Here is a 13,862-nt window from a genome sequence, read left to right as displayed (position 1 = left end):
CATTTCACATGAATTACCGACAGTTTACCAATCGATCCATCATAATTAAGTGTTTTCCCTAAAACAAATTCCCGCCGGGAGTGTCAGAGGAATCGGGATCTTCCCGAAGCATACATAGATGCATATAAATGATAAATTAAAAGGGACCGTAATTTGAGCATTGCTGTGTCTAGACCCCATTTTATGCAACTAAGTACCTCGATTTTTCAGCTGAAAGTTTAGCTCTGACAGACTTTTAATTGTGTTTTTAATCTTTGAATACCCCACACCCTTATTCTCGGATTTTATGAGACCTGTGTCACTGTTCCCATCTCTGGAACCAATAGTCTCCCTGGTGTCTGGAACTATCCTGCGCCTGTTTTGTTTGGCCCCTTGTTTTGAGGGAGGTAGAAAACATTGCCTGAATGCATAGGATCCTTGAGTACAGTATTCTGTAGTTAGACTAGCTATATCACAGGACAAGGAAACTCCAACTAAAGTCGCCTTTCATGGATGATGACTGTCAGTGGATATGTATTTCCAACATTTCATATTACATTCTGGTACGAAAAGTTGACAAAAATGTGAAAAGTAAAAATTTTTAAGGCAGATTTTTTATGCGCCGAACTCATTTGAATAGCTGCGCGGGCCACCTTAAGCAGGTCTCTGATGTCAACAGCAATGAGAGCGAGTCTCCAGCGTAATAGCGCTTCTCTGACCTGAGTAGTGTTCAGCGGTTTGAAATGTTTATCTTCGCATCAGTCTCTGCGCAATTTTCGTCTTTTCCCCAATTCATGGGTATTTCAGTCTGCGAGACAAATCTATTAGGCTATTCCGTGGTACTTTGAGACACTACCTGAGCCAAATCTCTGCCGGACAAGAGAAAGGTAAGATTACATGCATCCCAAGTATGGATTTCTACAATTTGTGTTTAATTAGACCAGTGAAAGCAAGTAAATGTGTTTTGCATTATATTATTATCTATAAGTCACTGACATAACACGACATATTCGGTTCTTGTGTTAAGTTTATTTTTGTGGAAAACATTAAATCAACGTTTTATTCGGGCGTCATGCCTAATGCCGGATGTTGTGCCCGGTTGTGCGGGTTAGATGAGCTGCCGGGCTTTCAATAGACTCAGAAAAAAACCACAGAATATAGGCTTCTGTCTGCATTAGGTATTGTAGGCACAATGTTGATTAGATAAGAATAATACACTCCTTGCTTTCCGTTCGGCGTGATTTTGGCAACGGGCGCAGCAGACGACTTAATCAGAAACCAAAAATGTGTGCGAGCACCTTAACCAAATTTGAACTGTTGCACATGCCAAGATCAGTTTTGTCATGTCATTCGATTTGCACATTTTCATGGCATGTTGCATTTTCATTATTTGTAGTCTCAATGGAGAATGTTTCTTATTTGGGCATCGGGCTATTAAGCTTCCCGATGTCCTGTGACACCGGTGAATTCAAATATAAAGGCTAATCAAGTGTTTCAATATATAGGTAAAGAGGTTTGTCTGACTCTACTGAGAAGAAACATAAATTGACACTGGGGATAAAATCTAGTAGTTTCCGTTTGTATTCAATGCGTTTTACCCCATTTTATAGATGACAGTACTTAAATAGGAGCTTGAAGGTTCTTTATAAAGCTGCATTGTGAAGCATTCTTTGATCATCCTACAGCTCGAAAAGCTCTCTGTGCTAGTGGCAGTTTAGTTCAGTAAGAGAGATGAACATGAAAGTGTCTGGGAGCTCCAAGTGCTGCATTAGTAATAACAGAATAATGCCCATAAACAGGGAAGTAGGCTGTATGTGTGACATGAAGAAATGCCATTTACCATATGCTTTTATCTAAAGCGACTTACAGTCAGTCGTGCATACGTTTTTTTCGTCATGTATGTGTGGTCCCGGTAATTGAGCCCACCATATTGGCGTTGCAAGCGCCATGCTCTTCCAACTGAGCTACAGAGCACCATCCTACCCAGGAGGGAATGGGTGATCTAGTATGTGTGAATGGGCGATGTGGTATGTGTGATATACAAAAGAATACAATTGGTTTTGTGATGCTATAGTTTATTGTGCTTTATCTGCATTCAGTGTATCAAAAACTTGTTGGCTATAGGGGCTCAGTATTCATCTGAAACATGTTTAAAGGGATTAGGAGCAGTCAACGCCTCTCCCTTCCAGCGGCCCCGAGGACAGGTTTTCATGGCTATGCATTTTCTTCACACTCCTAGGCTATCTGTATTTAGATTGCTCTATGCATACTGTATACTGCATATCTCCAAATTACCATGCTCATTATTGTACAAGCCTCTACTTTTCTTTATAGAACACAAACTGTCAGCCCCCTACAGCTGCTGATGCTGATAGTGATGGTGCCATTATGTGTAGATTATTATTCCTTTTGACAGGTGTGAGAGTCTGTGTAGGGCAGGGGTGCAACTTTCACTGGGGACGGGGACATGTCCCCCCACTTTCTGAAATTGCATTTTTGTTCCCCCCAGTTTTATCATTCTAATGTGATACAAACAAGGCCAGAAAGATGGTTGGCGATGGTTGGAGGTCCACAATATATGTTGTTTAAAATTATACTGTCTAGGAAATCATAGAAATATACATAACAAACTTGACCATTAGTGATGGAAAGTTTGGCTCATTTCGTTCATTTGAATCAGCAATGCCTAGAGTACGCAGGAAACCCTACATGCGAATGATGAAGTAAAAACTGTTAAGAGTCATAATTTACCAGTAGTGGTGCGTGGGTAAAATCACTGGGGAAGCCAGAAAAAAAGCCATATGACATCCTATGTGTTGTGATAATTGCCTTGTTTGCTCTATAAATCCTGTTAGTTCATGTGCCTTGAGCCCGTGATGTATAGACCTAAGGCCAAGACAATAAGAAGACACAGTGGCAGAATTTTCCCTCATTAAAATGCAAATCAATTTATAACATTTTTGACATTCGTTTTTTCTGGATTTTTTGTTGTTATTCTGTCTCTCACTGTTCAAATAAACCTACCATCAAAATTATAGACTGATCATTTCTTTGTCAGTGGGCAAATGTACAAACTATTTCTATGCTTCCCGTTCTTACCTTTCGTTTTTGCATCTTTTACTTTCGGTTTGGTAGCTGAAAATTCATTTTTTTTGTTTATTGAAAATATATTTCACAGCAGTTTAGATAGTACAATGATTCTCTACAGTGCTTGTTTTGTCACAAACTAAATTAGGCAAACTATTAGAATAGCAACCAGGAAAAGGCGGAGCAATTTCTTTACATTGCACATTAAAAATGTAAATTTAAATGTCAATGGTGTACAGGATAAATTGCAGTGGTTTGAAGGGCTAGTTCCATTCTATTACTTATATTTCTATGATTTAAATTACACCCACCCTGTCTTCAAGAGCATGTTGTGTCTCAACCTATGACAGGCACAACACAAAAAACCCAGATTATGTGAAATAGGGTCTTCAAAAAAGAATACAATTGTTTGACAACACTGTTTGCAAGCTTTTAATTATATCAAACTCAACCGGTTCTCTTTTCCAGTGACGAAGACATGGACGTCTCATCATGGTACAATGGGGTAGACAAAATGGGTCAACTTTAAGCACCTTTATCTCCTGAATGTTTTGACATTCAGGTCTAAAAAGTTACTTTCTGACCACTTCTTCCATGGGAAAACACGCATGGAAAGGGATCAAATGGGATACTGTCAAAAAGTGATTGAATTCAAATGGATTTACCCTGTAATGTTCAAGTCAACCACAGACGCACCGTGCTCCTCAGGGAACAGTATATATCTGCTTTCTTTTCACAGTTTGTTTACTGTCGACCCTTCAGACGCATGGATCCTAAACATGTATTATTTATATGGGTGTGTAGTAGTAGGCACAGCCTGTGCCAACGAGTGTCTGAGGCTCCAGCTTTTCTTAATTCAGGAGAGTGATCTGAAAACGTCAGTCACTGTTAGTCTCTTTGGGGTCTTCAGGAACTCTAGCCGAGCGTTAATAACGAGCATCTACCAACTGTTACTCTCTGACATTACATATTCTTGCTTGATGTCTCTGTTCAAACTGAGTCAGATACTGTAGTGCTTCTGGGAATAATCATCTTCCCAATAATGTTCCCCTTCCTGTCCAGGGGCTTTATGCAGCAGAGTAGGATGTGCCTTGTGGAGTCAAGAGGTCAAAGTGTCATTGCGATTTAATTACACATGACACCAGCCTTGATCCTATTGATGACACTCTGCTGCTTTTTTTCTGGCATGTAAACTACACATAGTGTTGTAGCAAACCCCACAGTGCCTGGGGACTGGAGACAAAGGCACAGAGTCACGTCCTCTGTCATCGTAATCACTCTATCCAACAAAAGAGACACCAGACAGTCACGCCAACCGACCCTAGCCCGGTCGAATAAAACGTGACAGTGCTGTGTCAAGCCCCCCGGTAGAATCACAGATTGTAGGGGATTTTGGTATTGTAGCTTGGAGCACGCTCCCTTGCTCCCTTGGCCTCCAGACAAGTGTGTGCACTCAAGCAGTACAGAACAGCCACATCAGCCTTCACCCCTGCCCCCTCTTCATCATCCTTACCCCGGGCTGAAAGGAGATGAAGGCAGGGGATAGGGAGGGAAAGAATGGGGATAGAAAGCAATTGGCTAACTCTATAAATCCAATGCACCTTGGGTACCTAACCCCGACCATGGTGACTGGGAGCTATTATTTAGAATCTGGTAACCGATGCTCTCCTATTAACATTGAGTAGCTTGGCGTCTGCCGGTTGTCTCCCGTGACAACTTTATGCCTGTTATTTACTGCCTGGCACTGCAGACCTTGCTCTCTGAGCCGCTGACAGAGCTAAGCTCAGTGTGGAGGCTCTGCGTTCAAACCAAACTACCACTCCTTATTACGAAAGAGCAGGGAGTGAAGAGGGTGTGTGTTTGTATGTTTGCTGGTATGGGTGGGTGTTTTGTATAGTTTGTATGTGTGTGTGTCTATACAGTGCATTCGGAAAGTATTCAGACCCCTTGACTTTTTCCACATTTTGTTACATTACAGCCTTTTTCTAAAATGGGTTTAATTGTTTTTATTTCCTCATCAATCTACACACAATAACCCATAATGACAAAGCAAAAACAGGTTTTTAGAAATGTCTGCAAATGTATTACAAATTAAATTGTTAAATATTACATTTACAGAAGTATTCAGACCATTTACTCAGTACTTTGTTGAAGCATCTTTGGCAGAGATTACAGCCTCGAGTATTCTTGGGTATGCCGCTACAAGCTTGGCACACCTGTATTTGGGTATTTTCTCGGATTCTTCTCTGCAGATCCTCTCAAGCTGTCACGACTTCCGCCGAAGTCGGCTCCTCTCCTTGTTTGGGCGGCGTTCGGCGGTCGACGTCACCGGCTTTCTAACCATCGCCGCTCCATTTTTAATTTATCCATTTGTTTTGTCTTGTTCCCTGCACACCTGGTTTTCATTCCCCAATCACACTACATGTATTTACTCCTCTGTTCCCCCTCATGTCTTTGTGTGTGAGAGTTTCGTGTTACGTGTCATGTTTGACGCGCTATTTCTGGTGTGCGTATATTCCGTGTTTATTTCACGAGGTATGTTTATTTGCTTGTACATATTATTGTGACTGTTTGCGCGTTTTGCACTTTGGCATGTTGGCTGGAGGTTTTCGACGCAGTGCGTCCGTCTGTTGGATTCTCCTGCCTAAATAAAGTGTGCGTCTGTTCACAACTCTCTGCTCTCCTGCACCTGACTCCGTTCCCAGTACGCACACCATTGACACAAGCTCTGTCAGGTTGGATCGAGCGTCGCTGCACAGCTATTTTCTGGCCTCTCCAGAGATGTTCGATGGCGTTCAAGTCCGGACTCTTGCTGGGCCACTCAAGGATATTCAGAGACTTGTCCTGAAGTCACTCCTGGGTTGTCTTGGCTGTGTGCTTAGGGTCGTTGTCCTGTTGGAAGGTGAACCTTCACCCCAGTCTGAGGTCATGAGCGCTCTGAAGCAGGTTTTCCTCAAGGATCTCTCTGTACTTTGCTCCGTTCATCTTTTCCTCAATCCTGACGAGTCTCCCAGTCCTTGCCGCTGAAAAACATCCTCACAGCATGATGCTGCCACCACCATGCTTCACCGTACAGATGGTGCCAGGTTTCCTCCAGACATGACGCTTGGCATTGAGGCCAAAGTGTTCAATCTTGGTTTCACCAGACCAGATAATCTTGTTTCTCATGATCTGAGAGTCCTTTAGGTGCCTTTTGGCAAACTCCAAGCGGGCTGTCGTGCCTTTTTCTGAGGGGTGGCTTCGGTCTGGCCACTCTACCATAAAAGCCTTATTGATGGAGTGCTGCAGAGATGGTTGTCCTTCTGGAAGGTTCTCCCATCTCCACAGAGGAACTCTGGACCTCAGAGTGACCATCGGGTTCTTGGACATCCTCCCTGACCAAGGCCCTTCTCCCCAGATTGGTCAGTTTGGCCGGGCAGCCAGCTCTAGGTAGAGTCATTGCATACATTCCTAAAAACCTGTTTTTGCTTTTCCATTACGAGGTATTGTGTGTAAATTGTTTTATTTAATCCATTTTAGAATAAGGCTGTAATGTAACAAAATGTGGAAAAGGTGAAGGAGTCTGAATACTTTCTCAATGCACTGTGTGTTCCATGTATGTGTGTGTGTTTTCTGTGCGTGTGTTTATGCACGTGAGCGTGCATGTGTGTGTGCGTGATTTATATGTTTGCTGGTGCAACGGGGCTGGGGGAGTGAGTTGTCACAGACTTTGTGAGCTATGCTCCAAAAGAGGTCATACGTTCTGTCTAGCCTGTCAGGCTTCAGTGCTCTGCTGTTCTGTTTAAGCTTCACACAGCAAGGTGACGTTGTATTTCTCTATCCTGTCATCCTGAGCAATATTGATGCACATGCTTTTGGTTCCCTTCCTTTTGTCTCTACCTCGGCGTAAACACACAGAGGGGGCTGAACGCACGTTTTCCCCTTCTGGATAAATATTTCACAAGCGTTGAGTAAATGTTCAAATAAATGCCTGACTGTTGAGGCTTTTATCAGTTATTAATGATTTATTATCGCCGATCCATTGTTGTCCTTGGGCCTTCTCGTTTCCACTACAAAGGCTGTATAATTAGTTGTTAATCAGCAAAGACGGTAATGTTAATTTAATGCTGCATTTTCTAGCCCCCGGTTTACAAAAGTGCATCTAATCCCAATTTATGTGTAAAGAAGGACTGTATAATGAAAACTCCTCTTGTTTCTGTTATCAAATGTGCAGTCCCAGGACCGATGGTGAATAACAATTAGAGCAGACTACGGCTAGCCTGGTTAAACCAGACTGAACTCTTTAAGTGAAGTAAAACAAAAGTGAGTGCAGTCTGGCTTTACCAGGCTAGGCTACTGCAGTGGCCCCCCTGTAATTTGTCTTAATGGCTCCAATTCAGTTCTGCATCTAACAACTATCCAGGCCCTAATGGTCTTTCTCTGCGTTTATTCCCCAGGAACTATTAGTCTGCAAAACTCTGCTGAATATTTAAAGCCTTGTGACTGTTTCTATCATCTTTGTTTAATCTGCGACCAGCAGTATTTCTTGTGTCTGATGTGGAGGGTCTGTCATTAGTAGTAGTGTCGGTGTTAGTCACTTCTCATCTGGTAATGTGCTAACGTGTTCTAATTAAACCAGACACGTCGTCATCTGCCTTTTCAAAATGTCTCATCCGACGGTTAGCGGCGCGACCTGGAGCTGGGTTTGGTCCCCTGCTCTGTTCTGTTGTCTCCCCCTCTCTCCTGTATTATAGCGTAGAGGCTCGCCTCTCTCCCCTCCGCTTCTTAATATTCATGGAGCATTCTATTGGTTCTATGCAGAGGGTAGACTACGCACTGAGTGGAAGAGGTGTGTGTGTGAACAACTGAATATGCATTGTCTTTACATGTGGGGGCAATTTTGTTGTATGATTGGTTTTCATGAGGGAAATGGATGCCTACATGCAGCGGATCAGGAAATGGGAGGGACTGTTTATGATGATTACCTTGAGTCCTAGGGTTTCATTTCATTTTAGAGACATGATGGAGTGTTTATGGAAATTTGAAATGTGTCCTTTTCCACATACAAGGTGATGAACTCTTTTCGACATACAAGGTGATGAAACACTCCTGGATTTAAAGGTGAAAGACTGAGTGTGTGCTAGTTTGTGTCTGTCTCTGTGTGTTTTGAGGGGTAGAGAGAGCGAGCGCTTTAGGAAACCATCTCTGGCATGTCTTCAAAGGAGCTACTGTCTCTTTAAAAATTGATGAAGCAGTTTCATCTATTGTTCTCTGACAGACACAGTAAGCTATGTAATGCTCTCCCCTTCTACATGCATGATTGGAGAGATCTGCCTATAGAAATGAGTTAATTTGATGGAAATCTTCAAGATTTGAATTGGGGGAACTTATCAATTTCATAGGCAAATCACCAGTCTTTGTAGGGCCTAACTCTTGCATGAGAATGAATCCTGATGAGTAGAGTTAGGAGTGGAAGTTCTATTGTTGGGCCTCTGGTTGTTTAGGGGATAAGAGTGTGGGATTCCCATGATACCCTGGCCTTTCATTTGCTCAGTGAATTGGACCTTGTCATTCAAAGGAGGGAGATAATGTTTGAGAATGAAAGGCTTACCAGGCCTTGAAGATGTCAGTTGAAAAGGCCTGCTTTTGACCGCCTCCTAGAGAGCATATGAAAGGTATGTCCCTCAAAAAGGGCATTATGGCTACATTAGTTCCTACCAGAGAGACCTCCGACTCTCTTCAGTACTTACTTAAGGAGCCATGGTCTAATTGAGTGTCGAGGGACAGGTCCTGTGTGCTGAATGATACTGTTTGACCTCCTAAAGAGAGAGGGAATGTGCCAGTGTGAGTTTTTGGTCTGAATTGTGTTGGTTGTAATGCGACTGTGCTGTGTGCCAGGGGCTGGGCCGGTCGGTCAATACAACAGCCCCAGATCCCAGGAGGAGATCATTTTTCAAGGCTGGGCGTCCCACATCCACAGAGTCCTAATGGCAGCCTCCCTAGCCTCTCCAGCCTCCCTAGCCTTCCCGGCAGTATGATTTATCAAAAGGGAAAAGGTCAGTCTGGCGGGCTGTAATTAATTCTGTCAGCTTTTATTTGGTGCTGCATGGGAGTGCTTTCTCTATTAGTGGCACATTACATGGTTTGTCTCAGCGACAGCCACGTAGGAAAGGGGCAGTTTTCATTTCAATCATGATGCACTCTCATCGGGGGCAAGGAGGAAGGTGGAAGGTGGTTGGTGGAAGGTAGTTGGTGGAGGGTGTTTGGTGGAAGGTAGTTGGTGGAAGCTGGAAGGTGGATGGTGGAAGGTGGATGGTAGTTGGTGGATGTGACTCACATAGCCGGGGCAGAGGTGATATGCGTGACTCCTGTGTAGTGTGTCTAGGGCAGGCAGGTTAGGTCTATGAGGGCCTGCTGTGTAAGCGTATGTATAGGACTTGTTGAGTGTACTCACTGCTGCAGTGCGTGACAGAACAGCCTAATTGCCATGGCATGTAAAGTTAAATGGAAGTGTTTATATGTTTAGTAAGGCCTTTCTGGAGAATACTTGAGTCAAGTACATTGTAAGATGGCGCCGGAGCTGAAGGCTGACGTTTTACGTGCCCCCAACCGATTGTGTTTTTTTGTTTGTTTAGTTGCGTTGTTTGTAACTTATTTTTTTACTTATTTTGTACATAATGTTGCCGCTACCGTCTGTTATGACCGAAAATAACTTCTGGACATCAGGACTGCAATTGCTCACCACGGACTGACAGAATCCTTTTCCTTTTTCATGACTCTGACGAGCCCGAGGCGGAGGCTATACGGCTCCCTCGGGAACAGGCCCCGACCCCAGTGACCTGCGTGAAGAGGAGGCAGAGAAAGAGAGGCCGGAGAGCAGACTGCCTTCTGAGAAGTTGGAGGTTATCGAATAAACCCCCGCTTCCCTCAATTCTGCTAGCAAACAAGCAATCTTTGGACAATAAAATGGATGAGTTACTGGGAAGATTAAACTACCAACGGGACATTAAAAACTGTAACATCTTATGCTTCACCAAGTCGTGGCTGAACGACGACAATATGAACATACATCTGGCTGGTTATACAATGTACTAGAAGGTTTGAAAGGCGGTGTCTGGTAAGACAAGGGGCGGCGGTCAATGTATTTTTGTAAACTACAGCTGGTGCACGACATCTAAGGAAGTCTTGAGCTATTGCTCTCCTGAGGTAGACTTTCTCATGATAAGCTGCAGACCAGGAGAGAGTTTTCATCTGTATTCTTTGTAGCTGTTTACATACCACCACAGTCAGAGGCTGGCACTAAGATAGCATTGAATGAGCTGTATTCCACCATAAGCAAACAAGAAAATGCTCACCCAGAGGCGGCGCTCCTAGTAGCTGGGATTTTAATGCAGGGAAACTTAAATCAGTTTTACCAAATTTCTATCAGCATGTTAAATGTGCAACCAGAGGGAAAAGAACTCTGGACCACCTATACTCCACACACAGAGATGCATACAAAGCTCTCCCTCGCACTCCATTTGGCAAATCTGACCATAATTCCATCCTCCTGATTCCTGCTTACAAGCAAAAATTAAAGCAGGAAGCATAAGTGACTAGATCAATAAAAAAGTGGTCAGATGAAGCAAATGTTAAGCTACAGGACTGTTTTGCTAGCACAGACTGGAATATATTCTGGGATTCCTCCAATGACATTGAGGAGTACACCACATCTGTCATTGGCTTCATTTATAAGTGCATCGATAACGTCGTCCCCACAGTGATCGTACCTACATACCCCAACCAGAAGCGATGGATTACAGGCAGCATCCGCACTGAGCTAAAGGCTAGAGCTGCCGCTTTCAAGGAGCGGGACACTAACCCGGAAACTTATAAGAAATTCCGCTATGCCCTCCGACGAACTATCAAAAAGGAAAAGCATCAATACAGGACTAAGATCAAATCGTACAACACCGGCTCTGACGCTCGTCAGATGTGGCAGTGTCTGCAAACCATTACAGACTACAAAGAGAAGCACAGCCGAGAGCTGCCCAGTGACACGAGCCTACCGGACGAGCTAAACTACTTCTATGCTCGCTTCGAGGCAAATAACACTGAAACATGCATGAGAGCACCAGCTGTACCGGAAGACTGTGTGATCACGTTCTCCACAGCCGATGTGAGTAAGACCTTTAGACAGGTCCTCATTCACAAGGCCCATGGCCAGACGGATTACCAGGACATGTACTGCGAGCATGCGCTGACCAACTAGCAAGTGTCTTCACTGACATTTTCAACCTATCCCTGTCCGAAGTCTGTAATACCAACATGTTTTAAGCAGACCACCATTGTGCCTGTGCCCAAGAGCACTAAGGTAACCTGCCTAAATGACTACAGACCCGTAGCACTCATGTCTGTAGCCATGAAGTGCTTTGAAAGGCTGGTCATGGCTCACATCATCACCATCATCCCAGAAACCCTAGACCCACTCCAATTTGTATACCGCCCCAACAGATCCACAGATGATGCAGTCTCTATTGCACTCCACACTGCCCTTTCCCACTTGGACAAAAGGAACACCTATGTGAGAATGCTATTCATTGACTACAGCTCAGCGTTCAACACCATAGTGCCCTCAAAGCTCATCAATAAGCTAAGGACCCTGGGACTTAACACCTCCCTCTGCAACTGAATCCTGAACTTCCTGACGGGCCGCCCCCAGGTGGTAAGGGTAGGTAACAACACATCCGTCACGCTGATCCTCAACACAGGTACCCCTCAGGGGTGCGTGCTCAGCCCCCTCCTGTACTCCCTGTTCACTCATGACTGCACGGCCAGGCACGACTCCAACACCATCATTAAATTTGCAGATGACACAACAGTGGTAGCCTGATCACCGACAACAATGAGACAGCCTATAGGGAGGAGGTCAGAGACCTGGCCGTGTGGTGCCAGGACAACAACCTCTCCCTCAACGTGATCAAGACAAAGGAGATGATTGTGGACTCCAGGAAAAAGAGGACCGAGCACACCCCTATTCTCATCGATGGGGCTGCAGTGGAGCAGGTTGAGAGCTTCAAGTTCCTTGGTGTCCACATCACCAAGAAACTAACATGGTCCAAGCACACCATGACAGCAGTGAAGCAAGCACGGCAACACCTATTCCGCCTCAGGAGACTGAAAAGATTTGGCATGGGTCCTCAGATCCTCAAAAGGTTCTTCAGCTGCACCATCGAGAGCATTCTGACTGGTTGCATCACTGCCTGGTATGGCAACTGCTCGGCCTCCGACCGCAAGGCACTACAGAGGGTAGAGCGAACGGCCCAGTACATCACTGGGGCCAAGCTTCCTGCCATCCAGGATCTCTACACCAGGTAGTGTCAGAGGAAGGCCCAAAAAATTGTCAAGGACTCCAGCCACCCTAGTCATAGACTGTTCTTTCTGCTACCACACGGCAAGCGGTACCGGAGCACCAAGTCTAGATCCTTCTAAACAGCTTCTACCCCCAAGCCATAAGCTTCTACCCCCAAGCCATAAGACTCCTGAACATCTAGTCAAATAGCTACCCAGACTACTTGCATTGCCCCCCCATTCCCCTCTCCACATCACTGCCACTCTCTGTTGTCATCTATGCATAGTCACTTTAATTAACTCTACATGTACATACTACCTCAACTAACCAGGGCCCCCGCACATTGACTCTGTACCGGCACCCCCTTGTATATTTTGTTATTTTTTACTGTTGCTCTTTAATTACTTGTTACTTTTATATTTTATTCTTATCTGTATGTTTTGAAACTGCGTAGTTAGTTAGGGGCTCGTAAGTAAGCATTTCACTGTAAGGTGAACACCTGTTGTATTCAGCGCATGTGATTAATAACATTTGATTTGGTTTTACAGTATTAAACCCAGTACTTGCAAACATTATAATACATTTAAGTTTAAACTTTTTTCCCCACCCTTTTGTAAATGTAGAATTACATTTATTGTGTCAGTGTTTTGAGAAGAGAAGTGCAGCCAAAACCTAGTAAATGAAGATTATGAATACATTTAATGAGGAGCTTCTTGCAGACCGACACAGGTTACTGGCACTGCTACACAAATAATTGTTGTTACTATAGGCTATGTTACATAGATGTGTAGGCTTCACTTACATGTACAACATTTTATATGCATTATTAGAATCATCCACTATGTCATGTATGCGTTATTCGATTTGAGCACAGAGGGCCAGCAGTGAACAGGGTTTTCCTTAACAAAAATTCTTGATGCAAGGTGGGTTTGAATTCCCAGTTAATGTGCACTGTCATTTTCAAGTCAACTGCTTTAGTGGTGTGTGCCATCAGGAAGTGATGATAATGATGATGATGATGGTGGTGGAACATGACAGCTATTTTACGTCCACAAGACTCTTAATTATTTAACAGAACATGTTATGTACGGTAAACTTAAATGTTTTATAGACATTGTTTATCTTTTTTTTTCTCATAAAAGCAGATGGATATGTGTGAAATGGATGAGCAAAAAAATGTGGGATTTTGTCATATATGCAAAAACGGCCCTTTTGAATTTTCTCTAACGTTAGTAGCTAGTAGCCTAGTCAAGGATGTATCATGCAATATTGGCCTACACGCAGACAAGAGGAACAAAACTAAACCTTGAATTTGGAGGTTTAAAATATCCTTCTGCTGACTAAGTTGACCTATTTTAAGAAAAAAGTTGGTTGGTGGATATAAAGTTCAAGATCTTTCATAGGCTGATGCGGTATTTGTTACAGGAAATAATGACTGCCAGCTGGGTCCGGTTCGCATAGGGTTCAGTTTGGCAGGTTATCTGAA

At 43.8% G+C, this 13,862-nt stretch overlaps 1 protein-coding gene across 1 annotated transcript in view; it reads left to right on the top strand.

The window, feature by feature from the left end:
• Positions 1-525: 525 nt before the first annotated feature.
• The window catches only part of LOC106611717 (dystrophin-related protein 2), a 244,675-nt gene continuing 231,338 nt past the window's right edge, over positions 526-13,862 (top strand). Inside the window, exon 1 of the mRNA XM_014212218.3 lies at positions 526-866. The gene's annotated coding sequence lies outside the window, so the exon portion shown is untranslated. The remainder of the gene's footprint in view (positions 867-13,862) is intronic.

Source organism: Salmo salar, chromosome 09, assembly GCF_965601325.2.
Source record: "Salmo salar chromosome 09, fSalSal1, whole genome shotgun sequence".
Lineage (NCBI taxonomy): Eukaryota > Metazoa > Chordata > Actinopteri > Salmoniformes > Salmonidae > Salmo > Salmo salar.
Note: the sequence above shows the minus strand (reverse complement) of the source record. Positions and strands in the feature narration are given on the sequence as shown.